The sequence below is a fragment of the Stegostoma tigrinum genome, chromosome 5 (assembly GCF_030684315.1).
Source record: "Stegostoma tigrinum isolate sSteTig4 chromosome 5, sSteTig4.hap1, whole genome shotgun sequence".
NCBI lineage: Eukaryota > Metazoa > Chordata > Chondrichthyes > Orectolobiformes > Stegostomatidae > Stegostoma > Stegostoma tigrinum.
Genome location: NC_081358.1, coordinates 64458070 through 64470384, shown reverse-complemented (window position 1 = coordinate 64470384; position 12315 = coordinate 64458070). Strand labels below are relative to the sequence as shown.

General features: G+C 43.2%; 1 long non-coding RNA gene across 1 annotated transcript; it reads right to left on the bottom strand.

The window, feature by feature from the left end:
• Positions 1 to 2434: 2434 nt before the first annotated feature.
• Positions 2435 to 10417, bottom strand: LOC125451454 (uncharacterized). The gene is made up of 3 exons (XR_007247303.2): positions 10371 to 10417; positions 6192 to 6371; positions 2435 to 3124 (listed from the first exon to the last, which is right to left on the bottom strand). It is a non-coding gene; the product is annotated as an uncharacterized LOC125451454 (long non-coding RNA).
• Positions 10418 to 12315: the final 1898 nt, after the last annotated feature.

Sequence of the window (12315 nt, the reverse complement as noted above, 5' to 3'; positions counted from 1 at the left end):
GCTTGTGTTTTTAAAGTACATTTAATACGATAAAACATTCCAAAGTACTTCAGAAGCATTATATAACAAATATGGCACCAACCTATATCAGGAGAAAATAAAGCAAATGACCAAAACCTTGGTCAAAGAGATACTTTTCAAGGAGTGTCTTAAAGGGGAAAAGTAACATAGACAGCCAGAACTTAAAGCCTTGGCAACTGAAGGTCATACCACGAATGATTAAAAAAAAAGCAGGGCCTAGGCCCGAAACGTCAGCTTTTGCACTCCTAAGATGCTGCTTGGCCTGCAGTGTTCATCCAGCTCCACACTTTGTTATCCTGCAATTAGAGGAGTGCTATTTTTCAGAAGGTTTTAGAATAGATTAGATTAGATTCCCTACAGTGTGGAAACAGGCCCTTAGGCCCAACAAGTCCACACCGCCCTTTGGAGCAACCCACCCACACCCATCCCCATCCCCCTATAACCCACATACCCTTGAACACTACAGGCAATTTGGCACGACCAATCCACCTAGCCTGCACATCTTTGGACTGTGGGAGGAAACCGGAGCACCCGGAGGAAACCCATGCAGACACAGGGAGAATGTGCAAACTCCACACAGACAGTTGCCTGAGGCTGGAATCAAACACAGGTCCCTGGTGCTGTGAGGCTGCAGTGCTAACCACTGAGCCAACATGCCGCCCAAATTGAAGAGCTGGAAGAGATTACAGAGCCAGCAATAAGGGATGCTGCAAGCCACGGAGGGAATTGGAAACAAGGATGAAAATTTAAAATCAGTGTGTAGTTTTACAATGAGCCAATGTAGGTCAGTGAACGTAGGTGATGGATCAACAATCCTTGAATTGTTACTAAACAGTTGTCTGTTTTCTTAAAAGCATTATTCAAACATTCCATATATGGAATTATTTTATATTTTAATTATTATACAGTATTATAAGTTGGAAATTGGTAATTCCTAATCCATTTGTAAAGGGGGTCCTTTAACCAAAGCATTTTAAGAGCCACTGGCTTAGAATATATTAACAGAATCATGGATGTATGGCAGCTGAGTAAGTGAAATTGATTTTGATCATGTTATATTATGTTTTTGTTTCTTGATTTGCAAAATGTGTGACTCTGCACACAATATCAATATGAAAGGGTGTTCATAATGCAAGATAGGTAGTAGGTGCAGACAAAGAGAAGAATAAAGGTGTTCATGAGTTGTGGATTTTGTGGATATTACAACTTAAAAAATCAAAAATATTCTGGCTGAATTTTTTGGAATAAATGATTTTATTGTCACGTGTATTTTATAGGAGAAAAATGGCAAAAGAGAGTAGAAAGCCTTTCCACTGTCATCATGATCCAGATTGTTTACAAGTGTGGTGGAGCTTGGCATTGTTGTGCCAACTTCTAAAATTAGGATTATTGGGTATTTGGAACGGTGCACTTGTTTGAGTTCGGAATATTGAGGAAAAAGTTTTATTATGTGGTGGCAATGATATTAAAGGAAGTATAGTACAATATTAGTGGATGTTAATATGGCTGGTAGGGAATACTTTGTTACTGTTCCCCTCCCCCTCCATATCAACTTCTAGGGTGTTCATAATCTTAATTTGTTTTTTGACTCTGAAATGACTATCTGACACCTTACTCTCTCCATCATAGAAACTGCCTGGTTCCATCACCATTATGTTTCTAATCTCTACATCTGCTGCTGAAACACTTATCCATGCCTTTGTTACACTTCCAATGTTCCAAAATACTTCAGCTGCCCTGTCCAGACCAACTGTGCTTCATTGACTCCGTCAGTTCCCTTGGACTCAAGTACACAAAAACCAGTAAGTCACCCTCCTTCCACTCATGATGATAAAAACCTGACAAAAACCCAGAAACTTTCTCCTACCTGGGACAACTTTCCTAACATATTCCTTTGTATGTGGCCTTTAAAGAAAAGAATAAGAGAAATCTAACTACAAATAGACATTTTATCAGTAAATAAAACCTATGATTTGCAATTTATATACAACCAGAGTTCAAGACTATACCAATGAGCAGTCCTAAAATATTGGTCCAGATCTTCTGATTTCCAGGTGGTAATAGACCTGACACATCCTGAAAGGTGCAAAATGGGACCTCGTGGACTTCTCACCTCAGTGCACACACAGTAAATACCTGGGAAATTAAAACTTCTGACTGGCAAATACCTGATATCTGGAACCCTCTGAAAAAGTTCTCAACGAGAGTCAAAATCTCTGGGTTTTGACTTGCCAGCTTTAATGGTTCGCCATTAAATATTCGAGGAATTTAGACCTGACCTAACTCATGGCTAACTATAAAACTGATACTGGGCACATCCCATTGGAGTTCCCAATGCCTCAGCAAGCACCTGGCTCAATGCACCAGCCCACTCATAAATGCACAACCAACCATATCCACCTCTCCTCTGGCATTCTCCTCTCTTTTTTCTTTTATTCATTCACAAGATGTGGATGTTGCTGGCTGGCCAGCATTTATACCCTTCCCTGGTTGCCTTTGAGAAGATGTAGTGATTTGCCTTCTTGAATTGCTGCTGCCCACCTACTGTGGGTTGATCCACAATGCCATCAGAGAAGTATTTCCCAGATTTTGCCCCAGTGGCAGTGAAGGAATAGTGATATATTTCCAAGTCAAGATGGTGAGTGGCTTGGAGGGAAACTTGGAGGTGGTGTTATATGCTGCTCTTGTCCTTCTGGAAGTTGTCATGAGTTTGGAAGATGCTATCTGACGATCTATGATGGATTTCTGCTGTGCATTTTTTGGACAGCACACACTCTGCTACTGAGTGTCAGTGGTGTATGGAATGGATGTTTGGGGCTGTGCTGCCAATCTCGCAAGCTGACTTGTCCTGTACGGTGTCAATTTTGAATGCTTTTGGAGCTGAATCCATCCAAGCAAGTGTGGAGTGTTCCATCGCACACCTGACACGTACCTTGTAGATGCTGGATAGGCTTTGAGGAGTTAGACGATGAGTTACTGTCCAAAATATTCCTTGCTTCTGACCAGCTCTTGTAGTCACTGTGATTATGAGATGAATCCAGTTGAGTTTCTAGTCAATGGTAACCTCCAGGATGTTGATAGTGGGGGATTCAGTGATGTGATACTATTGAAATTGAAAGAGACGTGGTTATATTGTCTCTTATTCATAAAGGATGGTAACAGAAAACACTGTGGAAACTAAAAAGCTGCACAAAAAAAAATGCAGCCTGGTCAGGGGTTGGTTGCTAAGAAAGTGCCAGATTTCTTCAACTAATTTAATTGTGTGGATAAGGCTCACTCATGTCTATTAGGAGGACCAAGTAAAGAAATTAACATTTTATGAGATACTGGAGCAAGTCAATCTTGGAGGAGATATGTAATTGAGAAAGACTATTGCCAGAAAATGTGGTAATATATGGAATTCATGGTGAGTATGCACTGCTCCATTATATAAGGCAAAGTTCGAGAGCCCAGTGAAAATTTGTGAAGAGGTAATTAAGGTAACAGAGAAGTTCCGTATTCTGGAAATACAGTTTAGCCTCTGTAATGATATAGTTGGATACAGGCAGGAGTGATGCCTACTATGGGTGAAAAGCCAGTGGAAAATTAAGTAACTGAGGTGTTACAGGATGTATATTCTGGGATTTTTCTTGACTGCATGGTACCAAGGTTACAAACAGGTTGGAACAGGTGAAGACATCACGGGGGAAAGATCAGGCAGTTCAAGTTCAATTATCAGAAACTATGTTTGATCAGGACAAGGCAAAGGTTGACCTCCAAAAGATGACTTTGAGTTGTGAAGTAGCCGCACAGAAGCCAGTATCCTGTCACCAAGTCGCCCTTTATAATAAAATGTGAGGCTGGATGAACACAGCAGGCCAAGCAGCATCTCAGGAGCACAAAAGCTGACGTTTCGGGCCTAGACCCTTCATCAGAGAGGGGGATGGGGGGAGGGAACTGGAATAAATAGGGAGAGAGGGGGAGGCGGACCAAAGATGGAGAGTAAAGAAGATAGGTGGAGAGAGTGTAGGTGGGGAGGTAGGGAGGGGATAGGTCAGTCCAGGGAAGACGGACAGGTCAAGGAGGTGGGATGAGGTTAGTAGGTAGCGGGGGGTGCGGCTTGGGGTGGGAGGAAGGTATGGGTGAGAGGAAGAACCGGTTAGGGAGGCAGAGACAGGTTGGACTGGTTTTGGGATGCAGTGGGTGGGGGGGAAGAGCTGGGCTGGTTGTGTGGTGCAGTGGGGGGAGGGGACGAACTGGGCTGGTTGAGGGATGCAGTAGGGGAAGGGGAGATTTTGAAACTGGTGAAGTCCACATTGATACCATATGGCTGCAGGGTTCCCAGGCGGAATATGAGTTGCTGTTCCTGCAACCTTCGGGTGGCATCATTGTGGCAGTGCAGGAGGCCCATGATGGACATGTCATCAAGAGAATGGGAGGGGGAGTGGAAATGGTTTGCGACTGGGAGGTGCAGTTGTTTTTTGCGAACTGAGCGGAGGTGTTCTGCAAAGCGGTCCCCAAGCCTCCGCTTGGTTTCCCCAATGTAGAGGAAGCCGCACCGGGTACAGTGGATGCAGTATACCACATTGGTAGATGTGCAGGTGAACCTCTGCTTGATGTGGAATGTCATCTTGGGGCCTGGGATGGGGGTGAGGGAGGAGGTGTGGGGACAAGTGTAGCATTTCCTGCGGTTGCAGGGGAAGGTGCCGGGTGTGGTGGGGTTGGAGGGCAGTGTGGAGCGAACAATTTCCACTCCCCCTCCCATTCTCTTGATGACATGTCCATCATGGGCCTCCTGCACTGCCACAATGATGCCACCCGAAGGTTGCAGGAACAGCAACTCATATTCCGCCTGGGAACCCTGCAGCCATATGGTATCAATGTGGACTTCACCAGTTTCAAAATCTCCCCTTCCCCTACTGCATCCCTCAACCAGCCCAGTTCGTCTCCTCCCCCCACTGCACCACACAACCAGCCCAGCTCTTCCCCCCCACCCACTGCATCCCAAAACCAGTCCAACCTGTCTCTGCCTCCCTAACCGGTTCTTCCTCTCACCCATCCCTTCCTCCCACCCCAAGCCGCACCCCCCGCTACCTACTAACCTCATCCCACCTCCTTGACCTGTCCGTCTTCCCTGGACTGACCTATCCCCTCCCTACCTCCCCACCTACACTCTCTCCACCTATCTTCTTTACTCTCCATCTTCGGTCCGCCTCCCCCTCTCTCCCTATTTATTCCAGTTCCCTCCCCCCATCCCCCTCTCTGATGAAGGGTCTAGGCCCGAAACGTCAGCTTTTGTGCTCCTGAGATGCTGCTTGGCCTGCTGTGTTCATCCAGCCTCACATTTTATTATCTTGGAATCTCCAGCATCTGCAGTCCCCATTATCTCTGATACTACACCAAGTCGCCCTTTATTTGTTTGTGCACTTCACACTGAATGTGGCCTGCCAGCTCGGAATCAGTCCCCTGAACTGAAGAGATTCTAAATCTGTTAAAATTGGTTAGCTGGTGTCTCCTGATTGACCCAAGTGACAACCCCAATCAAGAACTGTGCAGTGAGTGGGTCCACCCGGTTCCAATTACTACAGATTGGGGATTGCAGACTTTGTTTAAATAAGGAAGGATCTGCCCACAGTTGACTGGGAACAGCTCCTTGCAGGTAAGTCTAGAGCACTCCACTCTGCCCCATAGAGGGAAGTGTAGGAGCAATATGTTCAGATAGACCTGGATGTCGAGGACAATTCTGGACTGAATATAGAAGAATAGTACAGCTTTTGGCAAGCCTAAAGGGAGAATTGAGATTTGGCCCTGAAGGAATACAGGAAGGGAACCTTTGAAAGCAATTAGATTCAGGCAAAACATATTTTGTTTGTTCTTTCTCAAGATGACCCACATTTTTCAAAAAGTAACTTGATAACTCATTTGAGATATTTGATGTATTTCTGTATAAATTTATCCAAATTCAAAGTTCTGTTTACTCGCTCAAAGTCACTGACAATCTTTATGCATTGAAATCACTGAGGCTGCGTGCATACATTTTATCATTTCCCAAAATTCCTTTATATTTTCAGATAACTATTCAATTTAAATGTTTTGGAATACCAGGGCATGTCAGACTTAACGTAATTTTTGACATGATATGCTGAAGTGTACTCGGGCTTTGTGGTTTTGAGATTCCTGATACTCAATACCTGTAGTGTTTTCACTGTAGTTCTCCAATGCTGAGATGTGTTAACAAATGGGTCGAGGATGCCTCATCCATCAGTGTTGCAATATTGAAAGTCTGCAGACAAGTTCAGAAGTTCACAGCTATCAGTGAAAGCCATCAGTATTTTCAATTCTCTGAAAAATAAACGTATCCATCCATTCCACTGCAAGCAGAATGGATTAATTACAAATGGTTTACTATTGATTTAAAGGCATAAAGTGAAAAATCCTGGATGTAATTGTGTCACTAGCCTCTCTTCGTCCTGCACTGAATTAAGTGTGTTATAATTAACAAAGGAAAAGCTTATCTCCTTTGTTAGATTGTACTTTATTTTTTTAATACCCCAATATATATCTCAGATTTTAGAATATATTATCAAATAATTTTGTTCCAAGAGAACAGCATTTCCAAAATTCCAATTTTTCTATAACTTCGATACTTTCATACCAAAGTGCATTTATTTAAAATGAGCAAATCTTGTTATCCAGAGCTAGTAATTTAGTTAACACAGTTTTTGAAAGTTCACTCTGGCTAGAAAATGAAATTCCAAACATGATAAGTTAAACATAATGTTTATGAAATTAAAATCTCCTCAGTATCTTTCTTCCAGCCAAACACAAGGAGAAAGGAGGAGATAAGTTATGTCTCTTGACTTAAAATTAATTGGAAAAAGAAAAATTAATCGAATGTAACCAATTCCAAGAGCTACTTTTGTTTTACCATGCTTTAGGATACAAATTCTAAACTTATTGCGGGTTTTTTTTTATTCTTTAGATGACCACTGCTTATTCCTTGAAAGGACATTACATAAACAATATATGTTCCACGTAGATACAGGCACACATGGCGCTGGTGGAATTGCATATCCTCAACATTGATTTTCAGACTCCATGAAGTATCATGGCATCAGGTCATGCCTGGCCAAGGAAATTTCTGACAATCCCATACTTTCCTACCCTCAGATAAGAGATCAGTCTACCATGTTGAACACAAATTAGAAAGTGCAGGCAGTGAGGAAACCAACAAATTAAAAAATTATAAGACTATATCCTACATATCACAGATTGGTCAAACCAGTATTGATAGGCTAACCACTGCAAATGTTTGTTCTTTAGAGAGTATGCCATTCTTTATATTGTGTTGTACTGCTGCCATGCTAGAAGGATCCATTGAAATACATGTACTAGCCTAAAACCAGGCAATTATTGGGCACTGTGGCCTTCAGCAGTATAGTTTACTTCAACCGCAATCTCTTACCTCACAGCCAAAAGTATTGTTCACTCTAAGTCACAGGATCAGTTCTGCTTTAATGTAGGGTGCGTGCTGAGAGTAGCACAAGGTGTGCTTAACAATGAATTGTTAACTTAGTAAAACTGCAACACATGACTGCTCATGTTAAACTGCATACAATAGCAAACTACTGACTCTCAAATTTGATCGAGATTTTTGAGCATGTGACAAAGAAAATAGATGAGGGCAGAATGGTAGACGTTGTCTACATGGACTTTATTAAGGCTTTTGACAAGGTTCCACATGGCAGACTAATTCATAAAGTTAGAACACAAGGATTCAGCAAGACCTTATCAATTAGATATAGATTTGGTTAGAGACAAAACAACTGCAGAGGCTGAAATCCAGTTAAACAAACAGGAGGCTTGAAGAACACAGCAAGGTAAGCAGCATTTGGAAGAAAAGAGAAATCAATGTTTTAAGTATTACCAGTTCAGAAGAAGGGTATTAACCCACATGTTGACTTCTCCTTTTCTCCAGATGCTGCTTGGCTTGCTGCGTTCTTCCAGCGTCTTGTTGTCTGAAGTGGATACAAAATTGGCTTGATAGTAGGAGACAGAGGATGGTGGTGGAAGGTTGCTTTTTGGACTGGAGGTCTGAGACCCGCAATGTTCTCAGGGATTGGTGCTGTGACCACTGTTGTTTGTTGTCTAAATGAACAGTTTGGATAAGAATATAGGAAGCATGGTTAGTGAGTTTGGCGAAGATACCAACATTGTTGGTATAGTGGACGGCCAGAAAGGTTATCAAAGATTACAAATGGTTTTAATCCACTGGGCCAATGACCTGTCAAGTAGCAGATGGTGGTTTAATTTAGATAAATTAGATTGAGATGTTGCACTTGTTGAGAAGGATAAGGGCAGGATTTTCACAGTTAATGGTGGGGCCCTGGGGAATGTTGTAGAATGGAGAGACATCAGGACATAGTTCATTGAAAGTTGCGTCACAGGTAGACAAAGTGGTAAAAAAGGCATTTGGCACACTTGCCTTCATTGCTCAGACCACCGAATATAGGATTTGGGATTTTACATTACAGTTGTACATGACATTGAGGAGGTCATTTCTGGAATACTAAGTACAGTTCTGGTTGTTCTTCTATAGGAAGGATATTATTAAATTAGAGAAGGTGCAGGAAAGATTTACAAGGATGTTACCATGTGTGGAGGATTTACATGATAAGGAGGGGCCGGGACTTTTTCACTGGAGTGTAGAAGGTTGAGGGGTGACCTTATGGAGTATATAAAATCATGAGGAGCATTGATAAGGTGAATAGCAAAGAATTTTTTTTCCTTAGGGTTGGGGAGTTCAAAACTGGAGGGCACAATTTTAAGGTGAGAGGAGAGAGATTTAAAAGAGGCCTGAGTGGCAACATTCTGACGCAGAGGGTGGCTCATATATGGAATAAACTGTCAGAGAAAATAATAGATGCAGGTATAGTTACAACCTTTAAAAGACACTTGAACAGGGACATGAATAGGAGAGGTTTACATGGATATGGACCAAACACAGTCAAATGGAACTTGTTTAGTTTGGGAGAATTGGTTGGTATGGGCAAGTTGGGCCAAAGGGCCTGTTTCCATACAGTATGACTCTACGGCTCTATGATCTCAGCTGATCTACCTAATGATTGTGGCTTCAAATTTCCTGTCCCTTGCCTGGGCATTCAGCCTCAGCTCCAAAATCAACTGTTTTTGCCCTGAATTGTACTACTTCTGCTGCTTTTTGCTATGGCCTTTCTCTGGTTATTTTACCTTCTCATGGGAGTTGTGAGTCTATGTTGAGCTTCATGTTTTGTACCTCCCTCACACAAACAATTCTACAGGTGAGTTTTTTTTTATTCATTCATACTTGCGCCAACAGTTATTGCAATTTCTAGCTGCACTTGGAAATGTGGTGGTGAGCTGCTTTCTTGAAATTCAGCAGTCTATACCCACAATACTATTAGGGAGGTGTTCCTTTGCATTTGTTACCTATGTCCTTATAGGTGGTTGTGGTTGTGGGTTGGGCAGGTCCTGTCTAAAAGGCCTTTGTGAAACTCTGAAAATTTCTTGCAGCTGATGTGCACAGCTGCTACTGCGTATCAGTCAAGGAGGCTATGAATATTTATGGGTGCAGTGCCAATTCAGCAGGCTATTCAATTGCTTAATGTCAAGAAACAAAGTTTGCATTCTTTCTTTTCGGAGATGGTCAATGCCTGGCACTTATGCAGTATGAATGTTACCTATCACTGAAAGAGGTTGGAACAAGGTGTTTATTTTTCTGTTGAGAGAACGTCAAGAAAGAGCAAGTGGAAGAGCAAAAGACAAACAGCATGATGATGGTAATAAAGGAGAATTGGTACTCCTCGCTACTTCAGTATTCAAGGAATTGAGTAATTCTGAACATTGTGCAGTCATGAGTGAACGTTCCTACCCTGACATTATGATGGAGGATGGTTATTGATGAGACAGCTGAAAATGGTTGAGCCAGAACACTATTGTGAGGAACATGCAGAGTTGGTTGCCTTCCTACAATGTCAATTATTTCCGATTGTGTTACATATGACTCCAATCAGCAGAGAACTTTCTCCCTGGTTCCTTTTAGTTTTGCTAAGCTTTCTTGATGTCACATTGAGTCACATGGTGAAACTTGCCCAAATGGGAAACAAAGCAGCAGATTAACATCTATAGTGGTGAATTCAACTACGTGGAAAAATATGAAAGAAATGACAGGGAAGTAGAACTCAGGAGAGGTTATTAAAGTCTCCAGCACAGACACAAATTGGGCAGCGTGTTTGGAAAGAGCTAGCAATCAAACACTGGAAAATGAATGACAATGAGAAGAGGGATGGTTAATACAGGACTGAAGGTAAGTTAATCATTTAAAAGCTTACCTTGTAGGATCAGCGGCCTCCATTATTGCAGCAACAGCGGGATCAGTGAGAGCGAGGATGAGGGGGCTGCCGGGAAGGTAAGTTAATCATTTAAAAGCTTATCTCATGAATAGGCGGAGCGCACGCTGAGCAGGAGTGGACATGGCATGGCTGAGTAAGTCAGGTAATATATTTGGGCGGTTGCTTTACCCGAGACGCTACTTGTGTTTCCCACCCATCCTCCTCCTCTAACCAAAAAACAACATTGAGTGCCGATTTGGTAAGGTTACTAGTTTTTTTTTCTTCAATACTCTGTTTGGGAATTCAGAACAGTTGGAATAGATGTTAGGGCAGTTGCATGTTCCTCCTGTAGAACGTGGGAGGAAAGGGTCACCACTAGTGTCCCCACTGGCTTCATCTGCAGGAAGTGCACCCAACTCCAGCTCCTCCGAAACCATGTTAGGGAACCGGAGCTGGATGAACTTCGGATCATTCGGGAGGCTGAGGGGTAATTGAGAGGAGTTACAGGGAGGTAGTCACAACTCAGGTACAAGAAAAAAGTAGATGGGTTACAGTCAGGGGGCAGAAGGGGAACAGGCAGACAGTGCAGGGGTCCCCTGTGGCCATTTCCCTCAATAACAAGTATACCGTTTTGGATACTGTTGGGGGGGATGACTTACCAGGGTAAGCCATGGGGTACCGGTCTCTGGCACAGAGTCTGTCCCTGTTGCTCAGAAGGGAAGAAGGGAGAGGAGGAGAGCATTAGTCATTGGGGACTCCATAGTTATGAGGGCAGATAGGCAATTCTGTGGGAACGAGAGAGACTTGCAGTTGGTATGTTGCCTCCCAGGTGCCAAGGTCCGTGATGTCTTGGATCGTGTTTTCAGGATCCATAAGGGGGAAGGGGAGCAGTCCCAAGTCGTGGTCCACCAACAACATAGGTAGGAAAAGGGATGGGGATGTGAGGCAGAAATTCAAGGAGCTAGGGTGGAAGATTAGAGCTAGAACTAACAGAGTTGTTATCTCTGGCTTATTACCAGTGCCACATGCTGGAGAGGCAAGGAATAGGGAGAGAGAGTCATTGAACATGTGGCTCTGGGGATGGTGCAGGAGAGACAGATTCAGATACCTGGATAATTGGGGTCATTCTGTGGTAGGTGGGACCCCTACAAATGGGGTGGTCTACACCTGAGGCAGAGGGGTACCAATATCCTGGGGGACGGGGGGGGGGTAGAAATTTGCTAATGCTCTTTGGGAGGGTTTAAACTAATTCAGCAGGGGGATGGGAACCTGAATTGTAGCTCCAGTGTCCAGGAGGTTGAGAGTAGTAAGGTCTTGAATAAGGTTTCAAGGTCACAGGAGTGTACCGGCAGGCAGGAAGGTGATTTGAAGTGTGTCTACTTCAACGCCAGGAGCATCTGGAATAAGGTGTATGAATTTGCAGCATGGGTTGGTACCTGGGACTTCGATGCTCTGGCCATTTCGGAGACATGGATAGCGCAGAGACAGGAATTGTTGTTGCAGGTTCTGGGGTTTAGATGTTTCAGTAAGATCAGGGAAGGTGGTAAAAGAGGGGGAGGTGTGGCATTTAGTCAAGGACAGTATGAAGGTGGCAGAAAGGATGTTTGATGAGGACTCGTGTACTGAGGTAGTATGGGCTGAGGTTAGAAATAGGAAAGGAGAGGTTGCCCTGTTGAGAGTTTTCTATAGGCCTTCAAAGTTCCAGAGATGTAGAGGAAAGGATTGCAAAGATGATTCTGGATAGGAGCAAAAGTAACAGGTAATTGTTATGGCGGAACTTTAACTTTCCAAATATTGGCTGGAAATGCTATAGTTCGAGTTCTTTAGATGGGTCAGTTTTTGTCCAATGTGTGCCGGATGGTTTCCTGACACAGTATGTAGATAGTCCAACAAGAGGCGAGGCCACTTTGGATTTAGTACTGAGTAATGAACCAGGCCAGGCGTT